The sequence below is a fragment of the Nicotiana tabacum genome, chromosome 16 (assembly GCF_000715075.1).
Source record: "Nicotiana tabacum cultivar K326 chromosome 16, ASM71507v2, whole genome shotgun sequence".
NCBI classification, from domain to species: domain Eukaryota; kingdom Viridiplantae; phylum Streptophyta; class Magnoliopsida; order Solanales; family Solanaceae; genus Nicotiana; species Nicotiana tabacum.
Genome location: NC_134095.1, coordinates 65,280,534 through 65,286,325, shown reverse-complemented (window position 1 = coordinate 65,286,325; position 5,792 = coordinate 65,280,534). Strand labels below are relative to the sequence as shown.

The 5,792-nt window shown below is 32.0% G+C and overlaps 1 long non-coding RNA gene across 1 annotated transcript; it reads right to left on the bottom strand.

Annotated features, from left to right (window-relative positions):
* Positions 1-1,893: 1,893 nt before the first annotated feature.
* On the bottom strand, positions 1,894-4,759 carry LOC142170551 (uncharacterized). The gene is made up of 3 exons (XR_012699792.1): positions 4,623-4,759; positions 2,226-2,483; positions 1,894-2,136 (listed from the first exon to the last, which is right to left on the bottom strand). It is a non-coding gene; the product is annotated as an uncharacterized LOC142170551 (long non-coding RNA).
* Between the last annotated feature and the right edge of the window lie 1,033 nt (positions 4,760-5,792).

Sequence of the window (5,792 nt, the reverse complement as noted above, 5' to 3'; positions counted from 1 at the left end):
AAAAAAAAGTTAAGGAGTAAAGAAAATGAGTTAGAAATCACTTAATAATTTTTGGAGAAGAAAGGTTGTTTGAATAATTACCTCTTATGTTTTTAGGTTTTGAAAAATGAAAAATAACTGAAAATTCCATTTAAATATACGCCTCTCAGACTCCCCTGTGCGGACCGCACAAAAAGAAGTGCGGTCACCAAGCTCACAATGTTGATTGCAGTGATATGCTTTAGTATTTTGGCCATAACTTTCTCTACAGATGTCCAAATTGTGATTTCTTTACCTTTCTGGAAACTAGACATGAAGGGCTACAACTTTAGTTTTGAATAATCTCAAAATTCCTTATAGATCAAAAGATATAGACTTCCAAAGTCAGACTAGTGAATCTGCGGATTCTTCCTCACCGCGGACCTCACAAAAAGGAATGCGGCCGCAAAGGCCCCTCCGCGGTCAGCACAAAATCAATGCAGACCGCACTGGCGGGTTCAGAGATCTGCAACATCTCTAGACCTGCAACAACTACGTTTTAAGCCTAAAACATCCCCGAACCTACCCGAAACTCACCCAAGCCCTCGGGACTTCAAACCAAACATGCATACTAACTCATCATATGGACCTACTCGTGCGATCACATCATCTAAATAACATGAAAAACCATGAATTAAGCCTCAAAACTCATCATTTTGATCAAGAACACTTAAAGTTCATAACTCTTCAACCGGAAGTCCAACTCACGTCAAAATAGATTTCATTCTTCACCAAATTTCACAGTTATCGTTCAAATATTATAACAAGTTTGTATCGGGCTCCGGAACCAAAATACGGGCCCGATACCAATGGTTTCAAACATTAATTCTTTTTTCTTCATTTCTTAGATAATTCAGTAAAATGATTTCTTTCAAAAATTGATTTCTAAGGCTTGGGACCTCGGAATTCATTTCCGAGCATACACCCAAGTCTCATATTTTACTGCGGACCTCCCGGGATCATCGGAATACGGATCCACGTCCGTTTGCTCAAAATATTAACCAAAGTCAACCATAATCAAATTTTAACTCTAGAAATTTCTATTTCTCATATTTTCACATAAAAGGCTTTCCGGATATATGTCCGAACCATGCACGTAAGTCAAAGTGAGACAGAAAGAGGTTTTTAAGGCCTCGGGACACAAAGTTTATTTCTAAAACAGGTGATGACCTTTTGGGTTATCACACTAACACCAACATTGCAGTCCTTTTACCTATTAATTAGCTTCTTCAAAGCTGTACTGATGCCAATTAATTTTTAACATTCAGTTTTTGTAAAAGACATTTTAAGTTACAATTATACGTTATTTCAAAACAAGGTTTACACTATAAGAAAACAGTTGCTTTGTGGGAGTTTTTTGGTCAAATTGTGACAGTTTTTGACTCCCACAAAAAGAATTATGACGATTTCTAGAAGTGCCACAATTACCTTTTCCACGAGCATTATTGCGGCGGATTTTTAAAACCTCCATGACAATCGCCACAAAATGAATTTTCAATTTGTGGGGTTTTTTAAAGATAATTAATGCTAGTTTAAAACCCCCGCAATGTGATTTCGATGTGCCAAAGAAAAAATATTGCGAGGGTTTATCAAACCCCTCAATATGATTATAATGGTTCAAGAAAGATATTGTGGGGGTTTATAAACCCCTAAAATATGATTAAAATATTTTTTTTAAGAAAAAGTTATGAAGGAGTTTGGAAAGATAATTAGTGCTAGCATAAAACCCCTGCAATATGATTTCGATGTGTCAAAAAAAATTGCGAGGGTTTATAAACCCCCTCAACATGATCATAATGGTTCAAAAAAGATATTGTGGAGGTTTATAAACCTCCAAAATATGATTAAAATATGTAATAACACTTGTACCTTCAATATTGTTTCATAGCAGTCTTCCATGTACTTCTTAGGCATGCATGATGGCCCTGACCACTTCTCAAAACTAATCAGGAACAAATTACAATCAATTGCCAACAACCCACAATATCCCGCGAGCAAACCTTGCGCTTCACCATATGTTGCGTTGTAGTCATCAAACCCACAATGATGCGCTCCCCAACAGTTAGGTTGTTAACCTCATTGACCTTTACCCTAATCTGCTTGGTAGCATTTCTGAGTCTTTAAAAAGAAAACAAGTTACTCAACCAAAAAGGAAAAAAAAATAAGATTCTCATAAATTGAAGTAAAAATACATGTAAGGCACATACCTTTTGCCTCTACTGTCCAACATTTTGTAGATTCATGTCCTGCACGGCGCACAGATGTTGCATTTGAATTAGAAGGCAGAGTTGGAGCTTTTTCTTGTTGAAGGACTTAATGAGCATGTGGGAGGGCTTGTACTTTTGTTGAGGGCTCTATAGCACATGATTGGACCGGAGTTGCTAATGATAAAGAATGTCCATGAGCTTCATTTGGTTGACGAACTAACTTTAGTGTATTCCAAAAACGTTTAATCTTTGGCATGGCTGCATATTCATAAAAAAGAGAGAGTGGTGAATCAAATATGAAGAGGACTGAGATGAAGCATTCATTGATCAAATTAAAGTAATATGTGATAAAACGAATAAAGCCAAAAGAAGTTGGAATTGACTTCTATTTCACGAATATTTAGATTCATTGGTGCAAGTAGTGCATCTTTTAGGCATTTTTACATTAAATTTGTGATAGAGTATCCTTGATCTCAGGGGCGGCCCTTCCATTAAACCAATCACTTTAGGCACAATATTTATGGGGCCCCCATTTTTTATTACATCTAATAGACTATGTATAAGTTTAAAAAAGAGTCTTATAAATTGAAAAAGTTTGATTTCTTTCTTTAACAAATATAAAAAAGAAGGATTTGCAACTGCTACGATTTCTACCAAGAAAATTTCACTTAAAATGAATATCAAACCTGAATTTCCTAAGAATATCGAAACATATGATATATAAAAAGTAACAATTTGATGCGAATGTTGATAATGAAATCTCAAAATCTTTCGAAGAATCCTTTAGAGTTGATTATTTTTATACATAATAGACAAGACTACTTTTTCCCTTCAAAATAGATTTGAACAATTCCAAGCATATGAAAATATTTTTGATTTTTTTATTCGACAGTAAAAACTAAGATCATTAGATGTTGAAAATTTAAAAAATATTGCCTTAATCTTAAATGTTCCTTAAGCATAATAATCAATTTGATATTGATGGTTTAAATTTATTTTTTGAATTAAAAGTATTAAGGAAAATAGTACTATTAGAAGATAATAGTTTAATTAATACACTTAATCAAATATAAAGATTAATTTTTTTTCAAATGCCTAAATTGCTTATGAGATAATGTTCATAACTCATGTTACCATTGTTTCGGCAGAAATAAGTTTTCTAAATTAATTGATAAAATCTTACCTAAGAACAACAATGTCACAACTCACAAGAAAGGTTAAATGGATTGACTATATTTTTAATTGACAAATACGTATTAGGAGTTATTGATTATAAGAAAGTTATTAATAATTTTGAATCTAAGAAAAGCTAAAAAGATAGACTTCAAATAAATAATATTTTTTTTTTAAAAAAGTTAAGCCCTTCATAAAGTTTGACTTTAGGCCACAAAGTTCGTTAAACCACCTTGCTTGATCTCCAAAAGATAAGATTAACAGAGGACATAACACAATTTATGAAACGTGACCAATAATTCTGCCACAACTTTTGAATAACAGAGGATTAACTAAACTAAAGGCAAGAAAGCACACGTACAAGCTTTAAGAGATGGTCACATGTTCAACTACAATTGAGTCATCATTTCTATTTCTCAAGGGCGAGGAGGACACAAGAAGATTCTCAACATATTCAATCTTAAAAGGTTACACAAAGCATTGAGGATGCTTTTAGCCAATGATGGCATTTCACATGAAACGCATAGACAGCTAGAATAAATAATATGTTAACTTCATGCTGCAGTATTGAAAACTAATACAATCAATGGATTTCTGAGTTTGATGAATTTCAAATTTTTATTTTTCACCGACTCACCAACCAAAAAGTAAAAGCTCACAATCTAGGAGTTAACTGAGCATTGAGCTATCGAAATCCAAGCTAAACAATATAGTCCTGTATGCGGGAACAATAATTATTGTCCTAAGATAGTTTAGTTTTTCAAAATTGACAGATTTTACTTGACTATAAACAAGGATACAACTTCTCGAATTACCGATTAAGCAAAACAAACAGGACACACTTTTTAAGTACCCCAAAAAGAATGATCGATTAATACAAACCAAACATCGGACAAATGATGAGATAAAAAGTTTTCTACAAACTACTCAACAAACCCAATCTAGAGCCCCAAAAAGATCTGCTTTTCTTTTTAACTCCAAATGAAAATAAAATAAAAACCACAATATACTCTACAAGCAGTCAAATCCAAGTAATTAGCAAAGAGGGCCACAGAGAATAAAAAAACTGCAGTGTTACTAGTTGGGTAAAACAAAGCAATGAAATAAACTACATATCTACATCCTAAATATAAAGAACAAATGTGTTTCCACCAATCATATTGATGAAAGTAAAATGAACAAACTTCAAAAAATTAAAATACAAATAGAAAACAGAGAACTGACCTAATGCTCATCAGGATTTCATCTCTCCAAGAGGAAAAATACGGTGAATATATAGCTCTAAAAATGAAGTTTCTAACTAAGAAAATGGGAGAAGAGAGGAAAGTGGAAATATGGAGGGAAACAATGGCGGGAATAAAGAGAAGTTATCTGAGTAGTTGAATGAAAAACGAGGGAACTGAAGAGGAAAACGAGGGAAATGGTTTCTTTACTTTTTTCAATTTAATTTTATTATACAATTATTTAAATAGACCACATTTGGAAAATATAAATAATATGTTTGGTAAAATTTATTTAAATACTTCATTTATCTACTACACAAGAATTAATAAGAAAGTAAGGACAAAACAAAAAAATCCCAAACAACGACAAACTAAAATATACAAAAATTTACAAAAACCATTAAATTAGATAAAAGTAACAAAGTTCTAGTTATTAAATTATTTATTTAATATACATAGTGGTTAAAAGACTCTTTTGGGGCACGTTCAGATTTAGCCGTCCCTGAACGGGGTGTGTGAAGCTTAGTTATGTGAGATTACGCCCCAAAGCATCCACCCAAACACGCATAACACTTAATTATCAGGGCTTGCCCAATATAGTCAGACTTCTCTATAACAACATCTTTATATAACAACCATTTACTATAAAAGTTAAGTTTTTTCGGAATTAATTTTTATGTTATGTTATAATATATATTTTTATATATAACAGCACCTCACTATAGCAGCCACAAAAATAACGGAACAAACAAGGTTTTTATAGAGAGGTTTGACTATAGTTCCTACTTAAATCATGTGTCAAATTCCTAATTAACACTATTGATGCTCAATTCTTTAACAAAGTTATGATTAAACTTTTATTTGAGAATAACTCAAATAACCAGCCACATAATTACATATTTACTAGAGAATATCGTGTGTGTTAATATTATTAGACTATTTTTTCTAAATTAGATGGTAAAAATTGTATCTTATTGCCATTGGTATTCATGTCTTAAATTAATAGACTTTATTGTTTTGCTCTTTGAAAGTAATTTTGTACGTGAAGGAGTAGTCTTTTAAATTATAGTATTTATGAACCTTCTTGATTAATTACTTTTAGGGAAATAAAATGTATAACTTTATACATTTTTAAATAAATTATAATTTTTTAATTGTTTGATAGTTAAGA